We start from the raw sequence: 17,579 nt of genomic DNA, 5'->3' as shown, positions 1-17,579 counted from the left end.
TCAGGGTCATAGAATCCTTCAGTGTCCAAAATGGCATACTGTGTTATGGAGACACTGCTGACTCCAGTGTGATATTCCCTTCATTATGCATGGCAGCAGGGGTATGCTGGTTTCCAAATAATAGTTGTGTTGATTCCACCTGCTTATCAGTTATCAGTGAAGTTTTCTCAAATGAAGGTGTTCTAAGGTCACCATCAGAATGCATACTGTCATATAATATATCCTACCAGCCTCAGATATCCTTTGGTTATGATCTTTTCTTTTCTTTTCAGCAGCACTTGCTAACAAAATCTGACATCTCTTGATTATCCTGAGGGAAAGGCTCTGTATTGAACAGTGTCCTGACTTGCTTTCAAGAAGCCACTTTTGGAAAGGAAAAGAGAAACGATTTCTCCCCATGGGACAGTCGGGCCTTAGTTCTGTGAAAAATCTTATACTGATGTTGATACCATTCTAGACACCCTGGTAGGACTCTGCTGAAAAGCTATCTTAGGAGACGGACATTTTGTGAATACCCTAAGCGCAGTGGATAAGCCAAAGGGCAAGGAGGTGAACTGATAATAGTCTCCTCCTGCTAAGAATCTTTGGAATTTTCTGTGTTTTTGACAGTTTACCATGAAGGCTCCGTGAGGAATCAGTGGTAACAGCCCTTGCAGGAAAAGCATTCTAAATTTTGGTACTTTAAGACATTAATTTAGAAGGAAGGGATCCAAGACAGTTCTCTATTCCTCAGGGGAGTCATTCACCTCAAAACACAAAAGAGACAAATGACTCCACCACAGGACCTTAACCCTGTGCCTTCTACTCCTGGGGCCACTCTTTCTATGACCCATGTCACTAACATGTCATTGAGAACCTGAGGAATTAATTAAGTTTGGTCTCTTGCAACTGGTGGAATATCTCTGAACCAAAGTCTTTCTAAGAACTGGAGATTGAATCTTTCTTTTATTATCCGTAGCACCCAGCTATCCTGAGTGATACATTTCTAGTTTTCTATAAAGGAGGACAAGTGCCCTTCAAGTTCTGGAAGATGATGGGGAGGAAGGGGTAGAGGTTAAAGTGATCTTGGGGTGGAGGGAAGGGCAGACAGGATGAGTCATGGCTGATCCCCCAGGGGGGTCTTGTCCATGAACCCCCCCCAGCTTCTCTTTGTGTCTTGCTTGCCAATCCTCCTGCACTTACCTCTTTTCCCATTGTCTAAACTAGTGGATTTCTGTCTGGGGTTTGAAGGCCAGCCAGGTCTTCACTAGGAAACTCCTACTGTATCTAAGCACAGACTAAATACTGCTACTCCTCTCCACAAGTTTCTTGTACACCTCTTGAGCAGGGGATCCAAAATAGGAAATCCCTGTTTAGTGGTGTATTAATGATCCCAGACTTCAAACTGTCTGGAAGAGGTGAAGTCCTCTACCAGGTATGCATTCTAATGACTAATCCCACTACAGTTACCCATCAGGATGTATCCACAACATCAAAGATAAATTTCTTAGAGAGTTTGGCAACTCAATAGGAGAAATCATACAGGTTCAACAACTGTTGTGTTAGAACTTTATCCTCAATCTCATCTACCGCAGTTTTCATCTGCTTCAACAGGGTTTGTTGGTATGAAAGCATATGGGACTGCCAATTCAAAGCTCTGAAAGACAAGGTAAGAACAGTGCATACATTTTCTTCCCAAATCTATACAGAACTCTGCTCTCTTAGTCATTTGGGATGTGACTGCTAGTAGGAACCAGAAGTGCTCCCTTCTAAGGATTCAGGGACATCATATCAGGATCATCTAATGGGTTTCTATGCGGGTACCTGTGGGAGTCCTTCACTCTATAGAACCAGTCTGGTTTCCTGGTTGCAGGAGGAAGAAAGTCAGGCTCCAGGGATACATTTTGAAAAACATCCTCCAGGATGTCTTGCACTTGAAGGACAGCTAGAAGCTTAGGTTCAGGGAGAACATGAAGGGCCTTGGAATACTTCTTGAAATCTTAGTGAAAGGTCTCTTCCATTCTATGAAGAGTATCCTCAAAGAAAATGTCCTCTGAGAAGTAGAGGACAAGGTGTCCAATTCCATGATGTCAGCTCATGGGAACCTGCCTACACAAACAAGTACATTAATGTGAGAGGACTCAATCTACCTCATGTAGATCCACCCTTGAAGGGACTCTTTGACACCGATGGCATATATGGCACAGGCCTCTTAGATTTCAGGTAATACGCAAGGACATTGGCCAGCTGAACCAGGGCATCCAGAAATACTTCCCAGGCAGGGAGATGGGTTAAGATACTGTCCAGCCTAACCACAGGCAAGCTGGTCTGCACCTGCTTAAGTTTCAGTGCCTTATGCCTATTTTCAGGAATGGCCTCGTTTCAGACAGGTAACTGAGACTTTAATATGGTCATTGGGTACCTCCATGCATACAAACATACTGGGAATCTTGCCTTCCTCTTACGAAATCAGAATGTGGCCTCAGCTGCCAAAGGATCTCCATCCGTTGAAGGTACCTCAGAGGTGTTGTCTGAGAGGAATGCCAAAAACTGATGCCATGAGCACCTGCATAGGAGTCACACCAGATGCCTCAGCCAAAACAGATGATGAAATCTGGAGCGGAGAAGCCATCTTGCTTTGAACAGAATCATCAGTCCATGGAAACTCTGACTCATCGGTCATGTCCTCAGTTTCCTTTTCTACCTCTTCTCAGAATGTCACTTTTTAAGAGGAAAGCTCCAGAAAGTCTTAGACACAGACAAATTAGCCTGATACCAGCTTGCACCCTCCTGGAGAGAATGACAGACTGTCATAGGTTCATAGGTGTATACTAGGTTAATGGCCCTGGAGCCTTTACAAGCCTAGCCCATAGGATTACCCTGGGATAAATAATGTGCAGTGGGGACAAGAGTCCGCATAATACTTCTGTCCTTACGTAAAATCTGATTACCGCAGACCAATCAGTTATTGGCCTTAGATGTAAACTCTTCTGAACAAAAGTCTGAGTCAAACATTGGCTACAATGTTATAAATTAAACAATAAAGGAAATATATCCCTTATGAGATACTTATATGTCCTGGAAGATTTTTCTCAGCACACTGCTGAGATACAAATGCAACCACATGTCAAGAAAGCTTTGAAGAGAGTGTCTACCAATGTAGTCTATACTACCAATGTCCTTACACCGGAAGAAAAACATGCACTGAAGCCCTGGGGTAGGGAAGAGCTTGGGAAAACTGTCTGGCTGTAGGCTATCTGCACAGCAGGCTCTCTCAAGATTGAAGACTACAACAGCAAATACAGTGATCAACATCTAATGTTCCCATTCTAGGGATGACAAGTTTATGTCAAGTCCACTATAGAAAATGGCTGAAAGACAGAATTAGATAATCATTCATAAAACTAAGCTTCCATTGCAAGGCACAGTCCCTTAATACTACAATGAAGATGAGGAAACTCCACCAAAAACAGATCCAAAAGACAATGATTCAGCAAGGATTTGCCTGTCATAGCCTCTGAAGTGCAGAAAGGAGCAAGTATTGTACTTTTATCATGGAGAAGCTATATTTCAGCGCAAAAAGACTCTTCATGTATGGCAAGCAGTTGTGTAAAGGTGCATACTCTGTGGTCAAATATTTATGCTTGTTCCAAAAAAAGAAAATAATTTCCACTTTGTTCTGCAATAACAGAATACAGAACACTTCAAATCGCATCAGGACTTGTGCCATGTTTTCTTAAAAGCTCGGTGGAATTATCGGGTCCTCTTAACAGGCTACACCTTCAGACCTAGAGATGTCCTTGATCAGTTAAGGCATGTAAAATATTTGCACCTGTATTGGCTCTTCCCTGGCAGTGGAATGAAGGACCAAATATGAACTATGGGACCACTATGCATGAGTTCTCAAACCAGAGTATGGTACTATACACTACATGAAGGGTGGCAAAGGGAAAATGAGTAAAATTTCTTTCCATGGAGCAGAGAACTCAGCTACTGTCTACTCTTCCTGATTTTGGTGACTATGAAATTGTCATGCTAATATCAACTAGTCGCTGGGATATAAATCACAGCATAATGTTCTAAATGTATCAGCCAATCTATTAATTGGTTCTCCTTGATGGGCTTTTGTTGGCTTCATTGTCTCCATCAATCAAAATTCAGTAAAAAAATTAGCAAATGCACATTTGGAGATATTGGCACATCTACATCAACGTGTGATGTGGTGTAACATACTGGCTACATAAACATGTACCCTAAAAGCATGTTAGTTTGTCTCTATGCCACTGGTGAGCATACACCTGAAAGTCAAGAAATAATGGACAGCTGATGCTTCCATTACTAACCAGATATACACTTGTCTGATGCAGGGAAAGCCAACAGCCAAGACTACTGGATAGACACAAATTTGCAGGGAGACAGATGGTGGGTATCCTTGAGCTATCAAGAGGGTCAGTTGATTCTAAGTATACTTCCCATAACAAGTGATCATTATGGACAAGTCATTGTGATAGCCAGTGTAAAGCACAAATTCTGGGTTATACCCACTAGACTGGTGCCACCTCCAAGTCAGATAAGGCAAAGGAAATGCTTCCTCCTTTCTGAAAGGTACCAATGCAAGTCATAGGGTATACTGATGGACGTGTACATGTAGGTTTTACATATTTTATTCAGTACCTCTTGCAATTCTGAGTACCACATATCTCCCAAATCACAAGATCATCGTATGCCTGTATGCCTTATACTGAGGGGTCTCCTTACTGGTCCTTGGCTGGGATGAATCCAAAGAAGTAACCACCAATATAGAAGGAGCCAAAAGGTTGCTCAAACATAAAACACAGAGTTCTGAAGGACTATTTTCCTAGCTGAGGCCTGACTCCCAAAATCAAGCTTGAAACTAGACAAAGATAAGCAACCATGATACAAACAAATGCAAGAAAAACATTCTTGAAATAAACAGGGGAGGCAGTCACATTCCTAATGGAGTGAGCTTTGATCATATTATCTGTCAGTAGGCAGCTGGCCATTGAATAGCTAAAGACAATGTAGATGGCAATCTACTTTATACATGGTAACCATTTGGTCTTCTCTCCATAGTACAAACTGTAAATCCATTTCAGGTAATAACTGAGTTGTTGGGAGGATATCCAAGCTATGAAGGGCCATCTCTCTCTCCCCAGTTTCTGCTCCACAAAGAAAACAAACAGGTTGACAGACAGATTCATGAAGAATTTCAAACTATCTTCAGAAGAAAATGTGGGTTTGTCTTGAGAGGCATGACATTATGTTCCCCAAATTAAAAGGCCTGATGCTCAAGGTTTTACAAGTAAAATTGATGGCTACTAGAACATTTCCCAAGAAAGAACTTCAGCATCAAACTCCAATGCATGCTGAAGAGAGGCATGCACCAGGCCCTTCCTTAGCTTCAAATCATATTCTTTAAGAGTACAATCCCTCATCCCCACTCAAGGCCCCCAGAAATATCAAAGAAAATTCTGATGCCCAGCCACTGAGATGTCAGCCCAGTTGCAAGAAGATGGACACATAGGTGGTCATCCATGAGGAGATTCCTCAGCCATAAGTTCTATCATTCCAGACTGGGTCCAGGATTGGGCTGGTCAACATCAAACTCCAGCCACTCAACTAAGGGAATGGAAATTGCCAAAATCCCTGGGATAGACCCTCATTGGTCAGCAGTGGTGCACTTCCTCCAATCCTTTTGTCTTCTGACAAATCGGTGGACTGAAGCAGGCTCAAATCCTTCCTAGTCAAAATAATCTTATCTACACTTACCCAAAGGCCAGTTGGGCACTGGACGTACTCTTGGAAGGCAAGACCCCAATCTACTCTCTCACTACTTGTCCTTATGATGGTGTCACACACTATGCGCCATAGGCTGCAAGGAGGCCCCTCCTGCTGTTCTCATGTGAAGGCTCTCAATGACTGCCATTATTTTGGTCTGAAAGTAGGCCAAATGCTTCAAAGTACAGGAGTTTGTACTAGCACCCAGTGAATGCTCCTTCCTGAAACAACAAAGGTTACGCCAGTGCAGCTCTTGGCTTGTAATTTGACAATCACAGAAATTAGGCATGCTAATCCTGAACTTCACAAACTCTGACAAGGACTGTGATCCAAACTGAGTAAATAAAAAAAAAAAAAAAAAAAAAGTGTGTGTGAGAGGGGATTTAGAACAAAATGTTTTCCAGCCTCCATGGTAGTATACACACAGGAACTTAACTCTTAAGTATGTGTAATCCTTCTTGCAAGAATGTGTGGCTTCTGCAGATTAATCCTAGTTTAAGAAAGAGGAATTTATACTCGCAAATTGAGCCAGAGTGGAAGTTAGAAAGAGGAAGGGATAGCCACCACAGGGTCATAGGTTCTTAGGTACATATTAGGCTACTGTTCTGCAAGGATATTAAGAAGCTTAGTCTTATATTCCTATGGTAGTTTTTAGACCTTATATTTTGCATAACAATAACCCAGAATGGGCAGCAGGAGGATATTTTGGGACATTTAATTGTTGCTCCTACCCAAGAGGGACATGGGTGCTAAACTACTGGTGAATTTTGCTGTTTTCCATCTATTCATGCAAATTACATTTGAATAGAGCAAGAGAAGTACTTTGCTTTATGTGGAATAGAAGATGGTTCCATAGAAGAAATATTCTCTGTGATACATACCTATCCTTCCAAAATGTCCCACTTATGTTACGAAAGAGATTGAGATCAATTGAGCAGGTGCTTATGCTACCACTGGACTTGCAAACTGTAACAGATCTATCTGGACAGGGTTGGCTGAGGCTTTGTACATGAGGCAGAGGTTGCCTCTTAGTAGCCTGTATGATACAGAGAAGAGGGATAAGTGGTACTATGGAATATCCTACTACGCTTGGAAGTACACTTACTCTCCTCTGACAGGGGCCTCAGGAATAAAAAAAAACTGCAACTGTTCTAGCTAGCTGTGTGCACCAATAAAGGCTAATGCATGTGACCTATACTGAAGGGACGAACACTCAGGAGAGATGTTTGTGAAGCAGTCGCTTGGAAAATTCTACCGAATACTACACCTGACAGAGCAAGTTCACTCACACATTCAGTTAAGGGCCACTGGTGTGAAAACAAACGTACTCTAAGAGGATCAGTGAGAGGAGATTCCACTACGAGCCAAAAGATGATAGGTTAGTATTACACTAGGGGAATTGGCATCTATAAGAAAGACTCTTCTGAGTGTAGGAATTGTATCCCACATCTACGCTAGGAGAAGAGACACCTAAGGCCTCTGAATAATATAGGTGAGCCCAAGGCCAGCACATGATGGAAAGCCTGTCCAGCAACATTTTTCTGGCATTTAATCTCAACAGTGCATAGTTGGGGTAATGTCCCCTTGAAAAACCTCATGTGATTTAGAGGGCGTTATGATACAATGCTGTAACACAGATGTCTCTGATGATGAGTAATTATATATGGTAGGAGATCTGCTGAGTGGCTTAACCTTTGCTTAAGCTTAGCCTTATGCTGCCTTTCCTTAGCACCCTCTGTCCAACAGTGATTCAGAAATATGCAAGTTTCTCAACTAAAGGTTGGCAATGTGAGCAGTAATGTGGGTATTTACTAGTATTCACCTAAATATATACCTTGCTTGTTTCTTACTTTATCCAGCTCTTCCAGTTCTGCTGATGCTCTACAACAGTACACAGTGTCTGTCCTTCTGGTAAAGCAGCATCTCTTGCTTAGTTTTAAATTTCTCCACTCCCTTTTCTCTGAAATGTATGTTTTAAATGGAATGGCTGAATACCTAACCTATGTCACCACTGCTGGGAGCTTTGATCATCTCAGCAAAATCCAGGCATAGGATGACAACGTTAACAGTAGTATATCTGCCTAAAGGTACGTCTGACATTTAAGTGATAGTGACAGTGCTAGCTTAAAGTGAGACATACACTATTTTGCTCACTTTTAGGACTCATTTCCTCTCCTGCCCCCAACTACAACAAAGGTTATGACAATGCATATTTTACAGAGACTGTTAACATTTACTGCAATTCAGTCTAAGTTACTGCCACTTTTTAAAATCATGAAAAGTCCACTCAGTAGAACAGTTTGTGTTTAAAGTCCTACAGACCCTTGAACTAATTCCATCACTGGGAAGGCAACTGCACCTTCTGATGAGTATGCACTGCTTAAAAATATAGGGGGGGGGTCCTCAGTGGAGGTAACATTGACAGACACCAGAATCTATTTCTGAACATATTAAGACTTTTCGCTGAGCCTGCAAGAAGATGGTTCATTGTAAGATGACTGTGAGTGACCCATGTCCGTTGTGATGATGTGAGGTATTGCCAGCTAAGCCAGAAGTAGAGCAGTGGATGTGTAACATATGCCAGCACATCTAGCTGGAATTTTGTAAAACTTATATGTCATTTGTATCTCAAACTGATTTGTACAGATGCCTGTGCTGAAAATTTACTTGTGAGGTTTGCTTGTGTTGAAAATGTATCAACAGTGGGTCCTGCTGGACAGAAAAGAAAGATACATGCATGTAGTAACTGATTAAATGTATGCATTGTAACTGCTGAAATGAATATACTGTAACACAGGATACTGGAAAAGAAGAGGTTAACCACAATCCAGATGCAGCTAACTTTGAAAAAAATGTTCTGAAATTAAATTACTGGACCTAGGCCATAAAGATTGTATCTTACAGTTCTCAACACAGTCAGAGACAAAAAGTCTGTAATAGGAAGCTTTCTGTATTGTCTTTGGGGTGAACTAATTGCTACTCCGGAAGGGTGGAGGTCTGAAATTGTTTTGGGACTTTCAGAAGCTGCAAAATATCTGTGCAAAACTCAGTGTGTACATTGCTGACACGTGCTAAATCCTGGCAGTTTCCAACAATGGTGGTAGCCTAGGAACCAGAAGTCACATGATCAGATGTATTTGATGTCATTATGTAATCTAGGACAAAAATGTTTTAATATTGTATGAGACTGGTCTCATGGCAGTTTATTTTTGTTACCTGACAAGGAAGGATCTCTCATCCACTTCATCTTCCCTTGCTCTAGTAAGTAACCAGAGAATAATAATTCTTTAAATCAGTCAGGAAAATATAGTGAGATTAGTTAACTACTGTTTTTCTTTGACTGTGTGAGCCTGTCCACCTGTGTTATTCTTTAATATTTCTTGTGACTGAAACTCTGGTGTTTTTTGTAAATAGATACTTAGTATTTTCATGTTCTTTCATTATTTACTATTAAATATAGTTAATATTTCCATTGTGACTGATCATTTAGAGAATATTTTAAACTTTGAGAGCACTTAATCTATTTGGTGACTCTGTGGTGACTCCTGAAAGCCTTGCTGTTGGTTAAAATACCATGGCCACTAATATTAATTTCACTCAGTATAATTGGGTACCCTTGTAACAGCCTTAGTGTTGCTGGCTGTGGAGTGCCTGGTGGCAGAAACTACCCTCTAGTCTGGGCAGAGGAGGCATAGCTAGCTGTGCTGGTCTTTTCCAGGTGTGTGTGTGTGTGTGTGTGTGTGTGTGTGTGTGTGTGTGTGTGTGTGTGTCAGCTGCTTGGAACAGGGACAAGAAGCACTGGTTTCACAGGTAGGGTGTTGGAGAAAGTACAGTTGTGTACACTTACCATAATTGTAGATGTTCGAGTATATTCACTGTTGCAGTCATCACATTTGGGTCATTTGCCTTGCGGGTAGCCCTCAGCCGGCCTGAATACCAGAGTCTTGGGATTTCTTGTGTTGGATGCTGTCACTTCTTCCATTTCATCAGGGGTATAAAACATGCAGCCAATGCCATTACATCAGTTTTTCTTGCTCCAGATGTCAGGTGTCCCCAAAATAGGAAGCAATTATATGGTGTGGAACACCCCCAGCAAAAAGCAAATACACATAGTATAAGATATGCCAAACCAAAAAATATAGGTGAAAGCAAAGACAATCAGGGGGCTGGAGGGACTGTAACAGTGAATACACTTGAACATCTACATTTATGGTAAGTGTACACAACTGTACTATGTTCTTTGTGTTTCACTGTTGATTGTAGATGTTCGAGTAGTATATTCACTGTTGCAGTCATCACATTTGGGTCATTTGCCTTGCGGGTAGCCCTCAGGCGGCCTGAATACCAGAGTCTTGTGATTTCTTGTGTTGGATGCTGTCACTTCTTCCATTTCGTCAGGGGTATAAAACATGCAGCCAATGCCATTACATCAGTTTTTCTTGCTCCAGATGTCAGGTGTCCCCAAAATAGGAAGCAATTATATGGTGTGGAACACCCCCAGCAAAAAGCAAATACACATAGTATAAGATATGCCAAACCAAAAAATATAGGTGAAAGCAAAGACAATCAGGGGGCTGGAGGGAGGGTAACCAGGACTGTAACAGTGAATACACTTGAACATCTACATTTATGGTAAGTGTACACAACTGTACTATGTTCTTTGTGTTTCACTGTTGATTGTAGATGTTCGAGTAGTATATTCACTGTTGCAGTCATCACATTTGGGTCATTTGTCTTGCGGGTAGCCCTCAGGCGGCCTGAATACCAGAGTCTTGCGATTTCTTGTGTTGGATGCTGTCACTTCTTCCATGTCGTCTTTGTGTTTCACTGTTGCAGTCATCACATTTGGGTTGATTCCCAAAGCTAAGGAAGGTTGGAGGTAGACTGGCAATCAGGCCCTGTAAGACTGCTGTGGAAAATCCAGCTCTGGATTTAGAAAAGACAGGCAAGTGGTAATGCTTGGTGAAAGTGTGTACAGAGCTCCAGGTTGCAGCTTCCAGGATGTCCCTGGTAGGGACCCCTCTGAGAAATGCAGTAGAGGTAGATGTAGCCCTAGTGGAATGTGTTCTTATCCCCTGTGGGGTAGGTTTTCCATGGTGCTTGTAGCAGAAATGTTTGCAGTGTGCTATCCATTTAGATATATATGTTTTGCTTTGAAATGGCCTTCTCCTCTGCCCCTGCAGCAAAGCTGACTAGCAGCTGGTCAGATTTTCTGAGAGGCTTAGTCCTGTCCAAACAGAATCTAAGCTGTCTGTGCATGTCTAGAGAATGCAGTATCCATTCCCCTTTATTTTGAGGATTAGGGAAAAAAGTAGGCAAATGAATGGACTGGTTTAAAGCCACACTAGACACCACCTTGGGCATAAAAGATGGGTTAGTCCTGAGGGAAACCCTGTCCACATGGAAGATAATGAAGGGTTCCACTGCTATAAGGGTGGGAGTTCAGACACTCTTCTTGCTGAAGCAATGGCTAGAAGTAAAGCTGTTTTCCATGAGAGGAATTTCAACTCTGCTGTAGCCACCTGTTCAAATGGGGGAAGTGTAAGTTTTTCCAATACAAAGTTAAGATCCCAGGCTGGAGTGGGAGCTCCCCGGGGGTCTTAAAATTTTGGCCCCTCTAAGGAACTGTTTTACCAGAGGATGAAAGAAGAGGGGTGGCTCAGTATTATAATGAGCTGAGATGGCAGAGGCATGAATCTTAATTGAAGAGAAGGATAGACCCTCGTGGATCACTTCTGTTAAGTAATCTAGTATATGAGGTAAGCTGGGCACAGTTGTGCCCATCCCTTGAGACTGGCTCCAGGAACAGTATCTTTTCCACATTTCTGAATAGGATTTTCTAGTACTAGGCCTCCTTGCCTCAAGAATGACATCCAGCATCTACTTACTGAGGGTTGCTAGAGGTGAGTTCAGGGGATTAGCCAGGCTGCAAGGTTCAGGGTGTGAAACCGAGGGTACAGAACTTGCCCCCCCTGCTGGGACAGCAGGGAAGGGGTCTAAGGCAGGTGCCATGGTTGTAGCACTTTCAGACTGTGCAAAAGAGGATACCAGTGCTGGCGTGGCCAGTCTGGTGCAATCAGGATTGTCCTTGGCTTGTCCTGTTTGATCTTTAGTAGAACCTTCGAAAGGAGAGGCAGAGGGGGAAAGGCATAGACTGAGAGGCTTTCCCAGGAAAAGGACAGGGCATCCACCTTCCAAGCTCGGCTGTGGGGAGGTCTGGTGCAGTATTTGTTCAAATGACAGTTCTGAGGGGAAGCAAACAGGTCCACCTCTGGTTTCCACCATCTGTTCCCCAAAAGCTTGAATATTTTGGGTTCCAGTTTCCATTCATGTGGGTCCATGAGATTTCTGCTTAAGTTGTCTACCAGTGAATTTAGTTTGCCTGGCAGGAATTCAGCTTGTAGGTGCACTTGGTTGCTCAAGGCTGTGTTCCACAGAGCCATGGCTAGTCTGCAGAGTGGGTAGGAATGTGTTCTCCCCTGCTTGTTTATGTACCATATAATTGTGGTGTTGTCTGTCTTTACCAATAGTTGTCCTGGAAGAATAAGGCCTTTGAAGGCTGTTAGAGCATTCTGTACAGCTAACATCTTTTTTTGATTGATATGCAGGTGCATCTGCTTTGTATTCCATTTGCCCTGAATGCACTACCCTGCCATGTGAGCCCCCCATGCATAGTCTGATGTGTCTGTTGTTAGTGTGTGGGCGGCAGGGGGTAGAGTGAAAGAGAGTCCCTTGTTGTAGTTGTAGGCCTCTGCCCACCAAAGGAACTCTGCCCTTAGACATGGAATGATAGGAATTATTGTTTCCAGGTCCTGAGAATGTTGACACCATAGACTTTTTAGATACCACTGAAGTTTCCTCATATGCAGTATTGCATATGGAATTAACAGAATGCAAGACGCCATGAACCCCAGAGCCTGCAGTATTTTCCTTGCAGATAGCTGGGTTTTTGTGGCCAGCAGGTTGAAGTAAGTTGTCAAATAAATTTGTTTCCCTGGAGTGAGGAATGCCATCTGGGAAGTTGTGTTCAAGCTTGCTCCCAGGAATACAATCTGTTGGCAGGGTACTAGGTGCGATTTCTTTTCATTGATAGTGTACCCGAGTGAAGTTAGAAGTCTCTTTACAAATGCCAGGTGCTGTATTAGAAAGTCCTGACTTTCCACCTGAATCAGGCAATCGTCCAAGTATGGGTAAATCTGAATACTTCTCTACCTGCAAAAAGCAACTTTGTGAATACCCTGGGTGCAGTAGATAAGTCAAATGGAAGTGCAGAGAACTGAGAGTTCATAGAGCCTGCCCTGAAGCAAAGGTACTTCCTGCAAGAGTCACTTATGGGGATGTGCAGGTAAGCTTCTTTTAAGTCTAGGGTTGCCAGCCAGGCATCCTTGGCTAGCATAGGAAGCAGCTGTTGGAGAGTTAGCATTTTGAATTTTGGAACCACAAGAAAGGTGTTGAGAATAGATAAATCCAGGATAGGACGTCAGGAGTTTTCTTTTCTGGGAACCAGGAATGGTCTTGAATAAAAGCCTTGTCCCCTTTGTTCTGCTGGGACAGGCTGAATAGCTTTGATGTTGAAGAGAAAAAGTACTTGTTTTTGGGCCTCCGCCCACTGGTTTGGGGGGAGGTCTGGCCATCCACTTAGGGTTGGGAGTGAGTGGAAGTGGAATCTGTATCCTTGGGAAACAATGTTTAAAACCCATTTGTCTTGGGTAATGTATTCCCAGTTTTTTGCATGCAGGGCAAGTTTTCCTCCTAAAGGTGCAAGTACTTGAGCAAGGCTTGGGGGAGTTAAGGATAAGTCATTGTGCAAGTTTATCATAGGGGGTTGGCTTACTACTCCCTGTTTTGGACGTGGGAGCACCCCACTGCTTAGATCTGTGCATAACCTGAGACTGAAGCCTTGGGGGTCTGCTGCCCCTGGGTTTGGACTGAGAAGGCCTGGAAGGGACTGGAAAGGACCAGTTCTTTAAAGGCCAATGCCTACTGAATCTAGGTGTCTGTACTTGTAAGAAATCTTTAACAGTTTGCATAGATTTAGCTTTCTCCGCCATCCTTTTATAAACTACTTCTGCTTTATTGCCAAACAGGTGCTCTTGGTTTAAGGGTGCATCCAGTAATTTTGCTTTGACATGATCTGGCAAGTTTTGTTCCTTAAGCTAAGCATGCCTTCTAAGAACAGACCCAGTGACAGCAGCCCTGCAAGACGCTTCTAAAGCATCAAAGCCACACTGCAAAGTATGTTTACAAATTGGTTAGCAGAATGCATTAACTCTTGTAAATCTTTGTGTTCTGCACAATCAGGAATCAACATACTCTTCTGTTTAATTAGCCCCATAATATGCTGCTGATACTTTAACATATGAAACTGGCAATTTAAAGTCCTAATAGCCAGAGTAGCAGAGGTGTATACCATCTTACCCCATCTGTCTAAAGCCCCAGAATCCCTGTCAGAAGTGTTAGGATTCTTGGCAGTAGTAGCCTTAATGGCTTTTGGTCCTTGGGAAATGGTCTCTGGATCCGCAGTAGGATTCTTGAAAAGGAATTTGTGAGAGTCAGGTACTCTACAGTACCTGTCAGGTTTCCTGGGAGCTGGAGGCAAAGTATCCGGGCTAAAGATGGATTGCATGAAAACATCATCTACAATCTCCAGAACAGGAGGGATAGCTAGAGGCCTGTGCTGAGGCAGGTTTAAAAATTCCCAGAGTCTCTTTTTGGACTGAGAATAGTCCTGGCTTTCCCAGCGGAAATGCTCCCTAAGAGTATATGCAGGGTTTCACCAAAAGAAAAATCTTCTGGAGGGGAAGCAGAGGGAATGGAATCCTCTGCATCAGAATCCTCATAGGTAGATAATGGCATGTCCTGGTAGTCAGAAGGAACAGAGATATCAGATTCCTGATCAAAAGAATCAGAAGGAAAATCAGTTCTAGGTCTCTTTGAGGGGGAAGGCTGGCTTCCCCTAATTAAGGTAATAAGGTCTTCAGCCATTCTAATAATTTGTTTTTGAGGCCTGTTTGGTCATCAGTTTCCTAGGTGTAGTGCTAATTTTAGGCCTGAGAAATTCAGTATTTTTGGCTTGAAATGAAGTCGCCGGTTTAATATGAAAATCGGTAGGCCTGAATACACCCTCAGAAGTAGGTGCCTGCAGAGCAGCTCCGGACCCATCCAAGGTAGAGACATCCACAGGTTCCATAGTCGAAGAAGCATCTCGTGGCATACCGAACTCCGAACGGGTCTCAGTAGAGGCCTGCGAATCTGCAGAAGCGGGTATCAGGGGCTGCGAAAGCACCTCACTGAGTACCGGCGGACTGGAGACTAGCTTAATGGTAGCGTTGTCGGGAGTTTTGGACCTATGCGGTCTGTCTCTGTCTTTATCCTTACGTTTTTTCAGAGGATCAGTAGCCGGATGGCTTACCAACGCCATTTCAGAGTACAGAGATCGAGAGCAAAGTATTTAGCTACAAAAATTGCCCGATGACGGATAGTTCAGGCATTGAACAGGGCACAAAACCGACAGCGAGGGACATCATGGTCTGGGCCTAAACAGATGACGAAGTAAGAATGAAAATCTCTATGAGGTATTTGCTTTCCACAGGCAAGACAATTATTAATTTTTTCTGACATCGGTTAGAGCAAGAAAAAAGGATCCCCAATGGGGTACTTATCTTTTAGAAAACTTCAGGTCTGAAACTTGAAAACGAAAATTTCAGGAGTCGGCTGACCGGCACTGGCGAACTGCTTCTGCTTCGGGCACTGCACGGCAAGAAAGACTGATTGATGTAATGGTGTAGGTTGCCTGTTTTATACCCCTATTGACCTGACATCATGGAAGAAGCGACAGCATCTGATGCAGAAATCCTAAGACTCTGGTATGCAGGCTGGCTGAGGGCTACCTGCAGGCAGATAACCCAAATGTGATGACTGCAACAGTGAAACACGAAGAACATCTTGGTCTGGACACTTGGCTGAGGACTCAACCCTACAACTGTGCCAGTGGGGAGTCTTACTGGGGATCTGGAGAGAGAGAGAAAAATCAGCCCCCATACTGTGTGTGTTCCCTGTGTGCTCATAAGAGAAATTCTGCTTGATGCAGAGAGCTGCATCTGGAAATACTGGGTGTATCCATTTTTGTTCCAAGTGAACGTCACTCTCCAGTGTCAGTGGTGAGGATTCAGCATCCTTGACTACTGGCCCAGAGTGGGGATGTCACATCTGCATATACTGTATGTTTAACATATGTGAACAGCAAGAAAAACAGGAGTGAAACTTGAAAAAAAAAAACCCTCAGCCTATACACGTCAGACACCAGATGCTAGATTGTCATCTTCCACTACTACAGAAATGTGTGCGTTTACGAAAATACCAATAACTCCATTAAATGAGCCCCACAGCATGATATCAGTTATTAAATTGGGCACAACTGAAAAAGAAACAAAGTGCTAAAGGGTGCTAGGTGATCAACTTTGTAATGACAAAGAAAAAATGTGTTTGAGGACACAAACAGAAATGTAACTTAGTCCCAAATTTTAGTATTTATTTTCTTGCTTAGTCCCAAATTTATTTTCTTGTTTGCATATGTTAACCAGGTTACAGCACTGAACCATATGTACCTTTTTCGAACTCAGCCCAAGAGCACACAGTTTCACTTAAGTGACTAGATCAGTCACACAATAGACAAATGGAGGCTGACAGACTCAAAAGCCTAGAACACAGAGAGCAGCTCATTAACATCTTATAGTTTTAATATTCTGGGCTTACTGCCAGAATAAAGAATAACTTATGAAAGAATTGACAACATAAAACAAAAAGATAACAGTATCCCTTTAAGCAGCAGAGCAGTTTTAAGGCAACCTAACCCATGTATGATATGAACCCAGGGTACTGTGTGTGATTTGGAGGGAAAATCTCACACAGGACACAGACTGGAGGCTGTATTGTGAATAGCATTGAGAGGTGAATATACAAAAGACCCCCACAGAGGAGAATGACAACTCTCAGTATGCACTTTGAGACAAATTCCTTCTCCTTCAGTATTACCAGCCACTGAGTCACCACCATAGTTGCTATATACCCATGCTCTCCAATTATAAGGCAAGATCATGGCTGCCTTGTGGCTCTCATCCAAGCAGCTATGAAAGGGGTATTATTTTTAAGTCCTCCCACTCACTTTGTTTGCTCAACACAGCCCAAAGATGAGCATGCAATGAGGCCCAAGGAAAGGCTAGACACTTGCTCTTATGACTGACATAACTCCAAAAGCCTCACCCCCCCTTACAAGCCAGACACCTCCATCCATCTCTGGTTTTCATTGGAGACTCGTGTTCTAGATCACACACTCCTATGAAAGTCAAGCAGGCTCCAACTTGTCACCTGACTCCCCTAAAAGCCAACTCTGCCAGTGTCTGGGACCCTAGTCAAACCTGAATAATCTGAACCATGGCAAGGGCTTCATCTCTACACATCATGGAGTTGGTGGCTTGAAAACAGGGAAGTTACATATTGACAATGCTGACATTAGCAGGGGATGCTACAAGGATGTAGTACAGAATCATTCTTATTAAAAAAATAAATAAGGATTGTGGGGCATGATTAAATGTACAGAGGTACAGTAAAGGAAGGAGACACTACTTCAACAAAAGGCAGCAAACCCTAGCTGCAGACTGTCAACAGAAAAGGAGGGAAAAAAGAACAGAAAAACTTTGAAACAATCAGATAAAATGCAGACCTGCCAAAACTAAATTATGCTACACACTCAGACAGTGGGCTTGGAACACACTGACAGAATGAATTATTCCAGCAGGCTT

At 42.9% G+C, this 17,579-nt stretch overlaps 1 protein-coding gene across 1 annotated transcript in view; it reads right to left on the bottom strand.

Annotated features, from left to right (window-relative positions):
• Positions 1–17,579, bottom strand: part of RPTOR (regulatory associated protein of MTOR complex 1) — a 5,042,670-nt gene that overhangs the window by 17,340 nt on the left and 5,007,751 nt on the right. The window lies entirely within an intron of this gene.

The sequence above is a fragment of the Protopterus annectens genome, chromosome 4.part0 (assembly GCF_019279795.1).
Source record: "Protopterus annectens isolate FY-2018-M chromosome 4.part0, PAN1.0, whole genome shotgun sequence".
Classification (NCBI taxonomy): domain Eukaryota; kingdom Metazoa; phylum Chordata; order Ceratodontiformes; family Protopteridae; genus Protopterus; species Protopterus annectens.
The sequence above is the reverse complement of the archived record's forward strand: the minus strand, read 5'-3'. Positions and strand labels throughout refer to the sequence as shown.